Raw genomic sequence first — 13,494 nt, 5'->3', positions numbered from 1 at the left:
ACATCACACAGCAATGCTGCATTCCTATAGAAATCTTCTTTCGATAATTCACAGTGCTGATTCTGTTCTTCATAAAATTTAACTATCTGTTTTCACAGAGATAAAATTTTGGCTAACACCTGTCCCTGTGATAGCCAATGCACTTTAGAATGATACAGAAAATCCACACTGAATTCAACTTTAGTATGTTACAGAACTGACAATGCTGTGTTGCATTTGCATGGATATAGTTAACAATTTCTATAACTTGTTGCAAAGTGTCACTTAAATGGTAACTTTAGCACAGAGATTTTGCTGATGCAAGATACAATGAAAAGAAATGAGAGCATCTGGATCTGTTAATACTTTTTTTTTAATCTGTGCAGTAAACCCTTCATGTTTTCTTTCTTGGAAGGTGAACCATCTATCTATACATACACTCACTAAATTTACCAAATTCACTCCAAGTTCATGACATTTATCTTGGAAGTTGTTGAAGAACTCTATTCCCCATGTTCTGTTTACAAGAGTGCCCAAAATGAGTAACTCCTTGTAGCAAAGGAAATTTTCTGTTATGATCCAAATGAAGTAAAAAAACCCACCTCGAGTCAGTATTATAACTTGATTCATCCAAAGCGATTGAATGATGTATATTTTTTTCTTTTGAAGTATTGCATGAAGTTGTTCTGTTAAGTTAAAGCCTAATTCATGCTGCTGATCAGTTATGGTTCTCCTTGTAAGAGGCGCCATTTGTATTTTGAAATGGGGTTTAAGCATCCTACAGTTTCGACAATTCATTGTTTCACAATTTCTACATCCCTGAATGGCTTCTCTTTTTTCCCGAGTTAGAAGCTATTTTTTAAGTTCCTTCAGTGGCATTATTTCCAGGTCTTATTGCTCCTTAAAAGAATTATTTTTGCTTTTGCTTTTCATCTTTTAATTCTGCAATACAACCTTTCACACCTCTCACTCTAATTTAAAATATTTGTGGTCCTTATGAGTGTTATAATGCTGAACATTGAATTTCTTCAATGTTGATGTTGCAGCATCACAAAGCAAGCAAATTACCTTGTCTTTAGCAGAAAAAAGATAATATTGCAGTTCCCGATCCTCACTAAGAAATCTGTTTTCTTCTTTCAGCATTCTCTTGTTCTTTAACACGATGGGGCTGTTAAGCAGACAGAATTAAAAAATACTGTCAAGCTGTGCAACTATTCACAAATTCCACTTCAAAGAGAAACACAGTGCACCTTTGTCAAAAACTGATAACAAACTGGCGTACTTGACCCCCCATAAACTCTCAACAACCAGCCTTCTGCAGCAGTGGTGCCAGTCAGGCAGGGGAGGTTAGAACTAAATCATGAGGGTAGCAGCCATCAATTTAACCCTTATGGCTTACAAATGTTCTAATTGTGCCAGTCAATCTGGGAGGATTATTTTGTTGAAACTTATTTTGTTTTTTGGTATTTGAAATATGTTCATTTAAAAGATAAAATAAAAATATAAAAGATAAATAAAAATGTATTAATAAAATAAAAGGATTTGTTCTGTAAAATTTAGATTCAATCAAAAGGCTGCACATAAGGACCTAGAAGGCCATATGTGGTCTTAAGGCTGCAGGTTCCCCACCCTGGCTCTAGAGTAAACAGTGTAGTCTAAATTCTTGAATTAGAGAGAGAGAGATGCTTCTTCAAATCACATCAATAAATAGAGCAAGAGGCTCAGAAGTGCAGCACAAGCTGATGTGAGGCTGCCAGTGGTCTGTTAGGTTCGTGGCATAGGAATCACAGATATTGTTATGAGTGGTTTGGACAGTCACAGGATATTGGCAGCATATGGGAAGAGAAAACTGCCTTGGCCTTTAACCTATTGATTCAGTTCGTGGAAAGGCTTTTGGTTATGTTGCCCAATAGATCCAGCTGTTCCACATCAGCAATTCACTCCAACAAGAAAAAACAAAGAGGAAATTATCTTTTATTGGACATCTACTGTGTGTCAGGCATTATTTTAGTCACTTCACAAGTATTTCATTCTCATGCAGGCTGGGGAGCTGAAGTTCAGAGCCAACTGGCCCAAGAGCACGTAGCTATAGTAAACAGCAAAGCCATAATCTGTCTGTTTGACTCCCAAGGTGTGAGGTAACTAATTTACCAGGCATTTTGTATATATCAGCTCATGTAAAATCTGTGAGGTAGCTACTGCTATGCCCATTTTACAGATGAAGAGACTGAGTTCAAAGACGCAGGGTCACACTAGCATTAGTACTGATGCATCTTTCTAACACAAAATTCCCAAGTGCATGCTCTTTTTACCACATTGCACCTCCTGAATAGAAGTAAAAGCAAAAAATTAGCTCTAAGTTTACATCAGGAACTTGCTAAAAAAGAAAAGCACAAAGCAAGTGGATTCAGTAACCACATAACAATATTCATCTTCAGTATATCAGAAAATTGATACTTGTAATGACCACCCTGAGTTTTTGACATTAACTTATGTATGTTATATTCTTTTCAAGTAGAGAGGGACTTTATAATACATTTGAGGATGTATCTATGCCCAAACTCTTAAAATGAAAAACTCTAGTATTTAAAGTGCTAACTCTATTTTTTTTTTTTGTAAAAGTAGATATCGAGTGTGACATTCCCCATGGATTCAGAATGTCTGAGATTTTCTTGTATTTTTGTTGAAAAAAAATTCTGCTATAGCATTGCTAAGTTGGCCAGATGTATGTTATCAATACAGAATTCACTTAGGTCAGAGGCTGAAATGAATAGATCGGAAAATATAGGAACTCAATGTTATGTGATTCAAATAAACCTCATGTATACAGTCTATCTAAACAATGTAGTCTTATCTTGTTTGCTTGAAATAATTTCTCTTTTGAAAAAGTATTACCCATGTTTCTCAGCCCTCACCAGTCTGAGGATAAAAATAAGATCAAAGACTTTATAAAGCTATCTCTTCCCTCTCTTGCCTCTGCCCCTTTCTGCCCGAGGGAAATGCCAAGCTCCTTTCGATTTCTCTCATAAGTCTTAGAAGGCGCCAGAGAATGACCCACACATGTTCTGTATGCTCCTTTGGGCCAACACTGGCATTTGCTGTTTTGCCCTTTTCCCTCCTCCACACACCGTGGTCTTGATGGCTGCCCCTGTGAGTGCCTGCTGGAAGCACAGCCAACACTGCTGCTGTGCCCCAAAGCCTCTCTCTTCTGTTTATGTCAGTTGATGTCTACTTGGAGGCTCTTCAGGAGGACGTCTACACTGAGAGCACAGTGCAAGATACAAGAGGACTGCTCCCCACCTTCCCCCCTGACTGCTGAAGCTGCGATGCTTTGAATTCTAATCTACCAATTCCTTTAGTTTTTATTTGAGTCTTTCATGGCAATCCCTCCCCCGGGACTCAGGCATGGGTTGAGGGGGGTGGGCTGGATGGGAGCCTGAGTGACAGGAGCTGGGCTGCACTCAGAGTCACCCTTCCCCTCTGACCCTGCTCCATTGTCCTTCAGCCAAAATGGTGCCCTTCCTCCCTAGGGATGAGTTTTTTCCCAGGAGAAGCCTTGGTCCCCCATGCAAATAGTTCTGTGACAAGGCCACCCTGCCAGTCAGGCCTTCAGATGAAATTACATAGAAGGGTTGCACTCAAACTGGAAAAATAACTTCTAGAGATGAACTGAAAAGGAGGCAGTCAGAGGAAAAAATAGGAAGGAGGTGAAGAGAATTTAACCTAATAAACAAAGTGGTGTCTACCACAGTTGCTTGAGCTCTCCAGTGTCTTATCTAGCTGGTTTATGTTGAGGGGATTAAATTTACTGAACTGGATAAACAACCAGAGTAAGAAAATATCATTTAGTTGTTTCTTAAAAATGACTCCCCCCATGTTCTAAAAAATTCAACTTCTCACCTGGTTTACAGAAAGCTGACCCCTACCTGCTGATTATAAACAGAGATAGGCAGTTTAAGGACTCTGCTGAAGGTCTTTATTAGCACAGAACAAAAAGCTTGCAGTCTTTTGGAATTTAAGAAATTATACACTGTAGGATCATAGCACCGCATGGGGGAACCTGTGACCTTATCTAATTTCTAATCCAGGACACAGCAGCTGTCATACTATTAATATCCCAATGTGTGTAAAAAAAGAAAAAACAAGAAAAACACATAAGTACTAAAAATGTATTTAAATCCACAGATGACAGTGATACTGAGATGACTAATCACAGGAAAAATATGGCTACAGTTTTATAATTTATTACATAGAATTTAAGTTTTTTAAAAATAGTAATCTCTAGATGGAGGATTGGGGATAATTTTTATTTTATTTTCTTATTTGAATTTTTTTTGGGTGAACAAGATACTTTTAAGTTTTTTAAATTGTGATAAAGTATATATAATATAAAATTTATCATTTTAACCATTTTCACCTTGTTATGAAACTATCAACACCATCATCCATTTCCAGAATTTTTTTCGTCTTCTAAACTGGAAACTCTGTACCCTTTAAACAATAGTCCCCTCTTCCATACTGCCCCCTGCCCTGGTACCCACCATTCTACTTTTTATGTCTATGATTTGACTACTCTAAGCACTTCATATAATTGGAATTATACAGTATTTGTCCTTTTGTAACTGACTTATACTTAGCATAACAACTTCAAGGTTCATTGATGCTGTAGCATGTGTCAGAGTTTTCTTCCTTTTTAATGCTGAATAGTGTTCCATTGTATCTATATACAATATTTAGTTTATCCATTCATCTGTCAATGGACACTTGAGTTCCTTCCACTTTTTTCCCCAGATTTTAACTCCTCTTACTTATCATTCCTAGCCTTCTACTTTTTGACTATTATAAATAACGTTGCTATGAATCTGGGTGTACAAATATCTGTTTGAGTCCCTGATTTCAATTCTCTTGGTTATATACCCAGAAGTGGAATTGCTGGATTATATGGTAATCTATTTTTAACTTTTTGAGAAACTGTCATACTGTTTTCTTACTTTTCCACCAGTCGTGCACAAGGGTTCCGATTTCTCTGCATCCCCACCAACACCAATTACTTTCTGGTTTTTTGATGATAGCCATCCTAATGAGTGTAAAGTGGCACCTTATTGTAGTTTTGATTTGTATTTCCCTAATGACTTGTGATATTGAGCATTTTTTCATGTGCTTGTTGGTCATTTGTATAGCTTCTCTGGAGAAATATGTATTCAAGTCTTTCACCTATTTGAAAATTTTTTTTTGAGTTGTAGGAGTTCTTTAATATTCTAGATATTAATACCTATCATACATATTATTTGCAGATATTTTCTCCCATTCCATTGATTGCTTTTCATTCTGTTGATTGTATTTTTTGATGCCTGGAAGTTTTTAAGTTTGATGTAGTCCAGTTTATCTATTTTTTCTTTTGTTGCCTGTGCTTTGGTGTCATATCCAAGAAATAATTGCCATATCCAATATCATAAAGCTTTTTCTCCTGTGCTTTTTTCTAAGGTTTTATAGTTTTAGGTCTTACATTTTGATTAATTTTCAGATAATTTTTGTATATGCTATAAAGTAAGTGTCACATTTCATTCTTTTGCATGTGGATATCCAGTTTTTCCAACACATTTGTTGAAAAGACTCTCCTTTTCCCGCTGAATGGTCTTAGCATCCTTGTGGAAAATCATTTGACTATATGTGCAAGGATTTATTTGTGGGCTCTTTATTCTATTCCGCTGATCTATGTGTCTCTCTATGATAGTACCATATTGTTTTGATTAGTGTAGCGTTATAATAAGTTTTGAAATCAGGAAGCATGAGACCTCCAACTTGGTTCTTTTTCAAGATTCTTTTATCTACTCAGGGTCCCTTGAGAATCCATATGAATTTTAGGATGTATTTTTCTATTTCTGTGAAAAACATCATGGGGATTTTGAGAATTTTACTTTTAAAAATTCAAACTATCATGGTGATAGATAAAGCAAATTTTAACGTGATAAATACCATCTGCTTCTGATATTTTAATAAAAAATTTCTTTTAGATGATAGTCTGAAGTGCTAGTCTTTAATGAACAAGCTCTATAGAGACTTTTATGCTACTACTGACCATACAGTTGTGGAGAAAAATTTCCCCAGAGAAACCAAAAGTCACATGTTTAGCCCCAATGACCCTTTAAACTAACCATGTCTGAATGTTCTCCTTGTATGTTGTTGTATTACTCATCATGTTAACTTTACTTTCTAAAATTAAGGAGGAAAAAAATGGATTTAATCTCTATAGTAATAGCTAATAACATAAATTACATAGCTTTTTTTTTCAATCTATTTATAATACTAGTATTTACCTAACTGGGGTAACTAGTATAATTCAATTTGTATGAGATTTAAAGATAGTGCATTTCCTATTGCAACATTTTGGTGGAATGTACTGTTTTTCCTCATTCAGTTTACATATTTACTTTCTGGAATAAACCTAAGAAGAACAAAGTGACTCCTAAGTTGTAGACAAAGATGTCAGATGAAAGAGTAAAGAGGTTGACAAAATGTAATTATTTAGATCTTTTGAACAAAACTAAGTATTTAAGGTTGTTCTGAGATTTTCAGTGCCAGTTTATGCCTCTCTGAGTTCATATCACTTAATTTTCTTTATTTCAACAAATATTTACGGAATGTCTATTGCATGGCAGATGCTCTTTTAGGCACTGTAAACACTGTCCCTGTGCTTACAGCAGCTCACAGCCTAAGAAGGAAATAGGAAAGTAAATTAATAAATTACTTTATGCAGATAGATACAGAGTGGTCCAGTCCCCAGAATGGGAAAGCAAACACAGAATGGGCATGTACTGATCTTCCAGGACCATCATTTCTAGGGCTCCTTGGCTCACTACAGCAATGGGACTACATTTAAGCAGTTATCTAAATAATGCAAAGAAGTGATAGTAGTGGGGAATCATGTTCTAGTTCTTCCACAAGCATAGTAATGGGTTTCTCCTTTCCACAAAATGGATCCCTCATTTAAAGCCAGAAGCTCCTGGCAGGAGTGCCTTGTTGAAAGTGTACAGTGTCCTTAGAGGTAGGCTTTTCAAACTTCCCACTGGGTATGTTTCCTCTCAGCCAAGTGAGTGGGCCACCATGGTAGTGATCATGGTTACATCGTTTAAGAGTCTGTCCCAAGCTGTCTGACACAAGCAAATTTTTTTTTATGTCTTGGGTTTTGTCCTGAACACTCACGTGTATATTGTATTCATTGTATTAATATTTATTGAAATTGTATTAATATTCTGAAAGAGTTTTAAACTACTTACCACCCGCCTCAAGTCTTTCAGTAGCCTTAGTGCATCAGGAGGACGTACCATGTTTATCTTCAGGCTGCAAGGCTCATTGTCATTCCACCCTGTGCTCTCAGGGTTACATACATCCCCATTTTAGAAATATGCAAAAAGCTGTGTCACCGGGTCATAAGAACTAAGCATTTTTCCTAAACATTATAGTTTTCTTTAAAAAAAGATTGAAAACTGCACAAGTTTAAAATATAGTTAAAAATATCACCAGACATAGTAATCAATAATAGCATTTTGCCTTTAAAGAAAGCTAAGTTTTGGAAACATGATCAATAAAATTCAGTTCCTGAGCATAGTAAGGCGACTTATGGCTGTCCTACTAGATGCCAGGAATATTATATAATATCCAATCTCCTTCTGACTTGGTGTTTGTCAAAGAGTGACCAACTTGTTCCAGTTTGTCTGGGACTGTCTTGGTTTTCAAAAGTCCAGCTTCATAAAACTCAGCTCCCCTTAGCCCCAGGCAAAGTGGGACAGTTGGTCACCCTCATTTGCCTAGAACTGGCAAATGCTTTCAACAGTTTCCAGGGACCTTCCTGGTTTAGGCTACTTGTCTGAAGTGACCATGATTTTTTGGTACAGAAAGGTCAGGGACTGATAACACATGGAGAACATCAAGAAATCTCTGGGGCAAGCAAGTCCCTGGGAATCAGACAACCCTGTCAAGAACCTTGAGCTAACACAGTACAAGTTTTAAGTGCTTTTGATACTGAATTGGTCTATCTGTCCCACAGCAGTGGTTTCTAAATGCTGCTGTGCTTTAGAATCCCCTGCAGAGATATTTAAAAACACAATTCCTGGGCTGCCCCAACAGACTGGCTGACTTAGAATTTCTTTGTCTTTAACACAGCAGATGAATGATCTTTCCACCACACAAATCTGACCATGTCACTCTCCTGCTGTTTAAAAACTCCAAAGCTTCTTGCTGTTCATGACAAAATGCAGACTCATTGCTTGGCTTACAAAGCTTTTTATGAGTTTCTCATTCCAGCCTCATATTGCACCATCCCATGCATCTAAATCTGTTTGGCCTTTGCATAGTCTTCCCTGGGCCTAGAACACTTTCACCTTACTTCCTCTTCTTTCTCTGGCTCAAGGACTCATGGTGAGATTTGAGGTCACTTCCTTTAGGAAGCTTCTTCTGTTAGCTCAGATTCAAGTCAAGTGTTCTTCTAGATGAAGGTCTTAGTCCCCTATATCTTCTCTGTCATGAGGCTTACTCTGCCATATTGCAAGTGACTTTCAATTCTTTCTATCCTTCCAGATTTGAATTGCTGAGGATGCAATTCTATCTCAATACTGAATACAGTGCATTGCACAAAGTAAATGTGTACAGATATTTATTGAATGAATGATTGGATTCAGCCCTCTTTTGAACCTGTGCCACCTGTGTGGGTTCCCCCTGCCCTGCGTTTTACTCTGTCTCTCTGCCCCTACCCACCCCTGCTCTCCCAGCAAAGCCCAGATGCGCTCCCTCGACGTTATAAGACGAATCACACACCCACCTGTGGGCCCTGGGCTGCGCAGAGTAGCTCTTTGCTGCCCCCACATGTTTTGAATCAGCCCCCTTATGCAGCCAAATGAGACAACCCCTTGCTCCACCTGGTGAAGTTCAGTTCTTGAGGGACATCCTTGTTCTTACCTCCCCACGCCTTCACTGGCACAGAAGACCTATGTCTGATGGAAGAAAACTATATGACTGTCTCTGTGTCCCCAAGTCTCATATTGGTTCTACTCTATCATCAGGAGTAATCAAGTTGAATATGTTTATTACATCTCTTCCCCCTCCAAATCCCTTAGTCCCCTCAAACAGAAGGCGGCAGCAACTCTTCTGGAGTCTTCTTCAAAGCATTCATCTCTCTGGGTCATTTTACAAGTATTTAAATACAGTGGTCTATTTAGTGGTCCAGAATCCTAGAACTGTAGCCACTTGCTTCTGATAAACTGCTGTGTGACAATAATAATGTTCAAGAACAGAAGCTTTCTTACATTTTGAATTTTATTTCTTTATAGAAAAATTAATAAATTTCTCAAAAATGGAGATGTAAAGTAGTTTTATCCCCAAGATGTAGGATCTTTTTTATATAGATTGAATCATATATTTGAAGTAGTAAAAAAATTTATTGTTATCACAGTCATCTTTCTTAATCCATTGATTAGACCGATACCACAATATTAATTATTCACTTACTATATTAAGCTCTTTTAAATAGCAGTAATTTATAGGCAACATTTTTATTCCTTCCAGAATTATTATTACAGCAATTAAATAGCCTTTAGTAAGTTCATGATGAATAGTGTGGTTCTAAATATATAATGCACAGTACTACATCACCATAGCCTCTTTTTCTTTGGTAATTAGCATGTAGGATAATTAATCTAAGAGGAAACGTATAGTATATATAGCATATCATGATTAATAGAGTTCAAGCACAAGTGCATTTTAGAGAGAAAAGTAATAGGTGTTTCATATCAGTTGGAAGAAAAGATGATATCTTTTAGGAGAATTAGGAATATTTGGTCAAAAAGATAAATACCAATAATATTTACATATTTTTAAACTAAATAGCTTAAACTATTAAACTGAAATAGATGCCTATTTACACTTTTATTTTATTATTTTTTTTTTAGAGACAGGGTCTTGCTCTGTTGCCCGCTGGAGTACAATGGCATAATCATAGCTCACTGCAGCCTTAAACTCCTGAGCCATCCTCCTGCCTTAGCCTCCCAAGTAGCTAGGACTATAGGCTACAAATGCACGTCACCACACTTGGCTAATTCTTCTTTTTGTGTGTTTGTGTGGGGGAGTCCCTCTAATGTTGCCCAGCTAGTCTTGAACTCCTTAGCCTCAAGCAATCTTCCTGCCTTGGCCTCCCAAAGTACTGGGGTTACAGGTAGACCACGCCTGACCCTATTTACAGTTCTAAAAGCATTTCATTTGTGCTATTTTGTTAGAACCTAACAAAGCTCTCATGAAGTAGGGGTGTTGGTGTCCTCATTTTACAGACAAGGAAACTAAGTCAGGGAGATTAAATAACTTTTGGAAAGAGGCTGCTCTGATTTAAAAATTCCTTTTTGAAAAACTATTCTTAAGAGCAGGTTGTAAACTGTCTAGACAGTTAAACTATATCAGTCTTATATGTATATTTGGTTAGGGAAAAAAATATATTATAAAATTCCTTTTCTCCTCATGCAGCAAAAAATCATCTAATGATAGAGACCAAACAGAAACTATAGTAAATTGTTACTATTGACTCAGCACCTACTGTGTGCCAAATTCTAACTTAGGCATTTTATATATTTATGTCTGATTTCAAATTAACAACAATTATATAAGGAAGTTATTATGATCCTATTTCATAGATGATAAAATTAAGTCAAAGCAATGTTAGCAGCCTGCACAAGTCACATGGCATAACTGTGGTTGGAAACTAATTCTGAGTCTCTTCAAAGCTGGGTTCATTCTACTACACCATCATGTGAATTTTATTTCCATGTTTTATTTCAAATTCTTATGTGCCTGATAACTTTAAGATTTTTTTTTATTTTCTTTATGCTCAGGTCATGTAGACTTGTGCTAACTAGCAGTACAATTTATGCTCTCAAGATTATTTTATACAGTTTACATTTGAGGGCCACTTTCTGATTACTTTTATCCATAATTAAGGACAACCACTTTTTCAGAAAGTCATTTATAGAAATGCCATATGGAAATGGTTCTGCTGTGATTCCTTCAGCTGTCTAGTCAGAATGAGACTAAATCAGAGTAAATATTAGGCAGGAAAACCTATAATCCTTATACCACCCTGTTTTCAGTACTCTTACCCAGCTCAGTGACTGTTCTATCTCTAGCTTTATTGCTGTGTTTGAAATAATCCTAAAAGGAATCAAGCCAGTGTCAAAAGAGGGTATAGAATAATCTTTGGGCAATTTTTGTTTTACATCTTCCTTTGTGTTAAATCCCAGAGACACTCGTGCATAGGGTTGTCTATAACTAGAATGAAGGCGGCTTTCTCTCCACTGGGAATATGGAAAAGAACTTTCTGTTAAATTATTTGCCTTTGTTTCATGTGAGTGAAATAGGAATGATGAAATATTTCTTCCTTCTTTACAAAAGTACAACTTTACAACTATAAAGTTTCTCTTTATAAAATTAATTACATATTCACTGTAGAAAATTTAGAAAATACATACCTCTATAAGCAAAAAGAAGAGATTAAAAATAGCCCTTAATCTTACTACTCAAAATTTTAGTGTCTGTCTTCTAAGCCATTTTCTTTTAGTCTTTTAGATTTCTTTTTAATTACCCAAGTACTATATGATCAAGTCTATTTTCTAAGCTCTTATAATGATTTTCTTTCTGAAGAATTTGAGTTCTGCTTTTATTCTATTCTTTTCTTAAATATCCACTGTAATATGTTTAAAAGAGCAGGGGAGAAGACCATTTGAAATATTTACATTTCATTTTGAATTGATATCTCAATGTATAATACAAATGACAGTATACTGTGTTTTTATTTTTACATTTAAAAAATTTTTGTTTATTTTTTCAAAGGATAGTGCATCCTTTTTTTTTTGAACCCTCATCACATGGGTAATAGGACAGTACATTCTATGTCTGCCCCATAAGTCTTTATATTTCACATGATAAAAATGTGAGCTTTAGAAAACAGCTTTTACTTCATCTGATTTAAAGATGGAAAAGAGACAGTAGTTTGTTATCGAGACTTCCAGCTTGCCAACCTTCTATCATCGCCATTTTTTCACTTTTAAATGTGATTCTAAATTTTCCTTCCGTGTCATTACGTAAGTCACTAAATTCACAGTCCCGTGCTTCTTCTTTCAAGATGAATTTGTTTCCTTCAGCTTTGGCTAAAGCAAAAGCTTGACCTCAGGTGAGAGGGTGATTTAAAGGAGAAAGGTGATGATATCTTTCTAAGACGAGACATAGGAAATGGACTTGCATCAGAGTAGGAAAGTTTAGATTGCATAATGCCAAGCGTTTGTATTCACTTTGGTTGCTGTGTCTCTGAACCTATTAGTGTGGCACCATACTCTCAACCCTGGAATAACCTGGGAGATTTAAAAAGTACTGATGCATGGGTTCATCTCTAAAAAAATTTGAATGTAATTGGGCTGAAATGTCCTGGGGATTGGGATTTTTTAAAGTTTTTCAGGTGATTCCAACACAGGTTGGAAAACTATTATTTTAGAAGATGCTATATGTATTCACCTGTGTCAGATGAACATAGGAGCACTTCCTGCCTGAAGACCAATAGCAATCTATGTAACTTAAGGCTCCTTCAGGTCAGATATGGAGTTATGCCTTGCACAAGGGTGCCTGGCAGAGGGGATGAACAGGAGCTAAAATATAGCCCACTCCTCACTCACTCGGTAAGCTGCCCTTTGACTCAGGGCTGTATCTCCTGGATGAAGTAGGCAGTTTTTTCTAATTAGCATAATGTACAGGCTAGCCTGACACTGAAGCTGTACTTATGCTCTTTTACCTTTTGTAGAGACACATTGCCTTTCCATTAAACTATTTTCTGACTTTTTCTCACTAACATTCCAAACTTCTAGGTTCTTCAAAATAAATATTTTCCATTTTTGTCTGGAAATGAGTACATGTAAATGTAGCAGAGACACTGCAAATCTGCAAATTCAAGTTCATTGATGTTTTAGTAATAAATTAGTCTTTAGCCATCTGGAATTAGATTAATTTAGAGACTAAAAAGCAATAAAAGTGAGAAACTTCAAGAAAGACAAACTTTATAATGGTCCTATTGTGAATACTTGTGGTTGACTAGTTATCTTTCTTTAGAATACCATGAGCTTCTGCTCAATTTTTGCTGTGAAAAAAAAAAAAAAGAAAAAGAAAAAAATAGAATACCATGAGCCAGATTTATAATTTCAAGCCCACAATTAGCATTAATACAGGAGAAAACTCTATTCTATTCTCACAGACTGAAACTCTGCTCCCAACCAGTTTGTTCTTTAGCACAAGTTGGAATAAAGTCAGGATACTTCTTACCCATCACCATTACTGGAAAAACTGCTCCAAGTGTGTGCCCAGATGGGAGTACCTTTAGCAAATGTCAGCTCCATCATAACTAGCAAGATCATCCCTACTAATCAGTACAAAATACCATCCAGATGTATTTGCAATATGTGATGAGAATCAAAGACAATACGATATAAAACC

General features: G+C 36.3%; 1 protein-coding gene across 2 annotated transcripts in view; it reads left to right on the top strand.

Annotated features, from left to right (window-relative positions):
* The window catches only part of FILIP1 (filamin A interacting protein 1), a 167,671-nt gene that overhangs the window by 93,458 nt on the left and 60,719 nt on the right, over window positions 1-13,494 (top strand). The window lies entirely within an intron of this gene.

This window comes from Lemur catta, chromosome 2 (genome assembly GCF_020740605.2).
Source record: "Lemur catta isolate mLemCat1 chromosome 2, mLemCat1.pri, whole genome shotgun sequence".
Taxonomy (NCBI): Eukaryota; Metazoa; Chordata; class Mammalia; order Primates; family Lemuridae; genus Lemur; species Lemur catta.
This window is presented reverse-complemented; position numbering and strand designations above follow the sequence as displayed.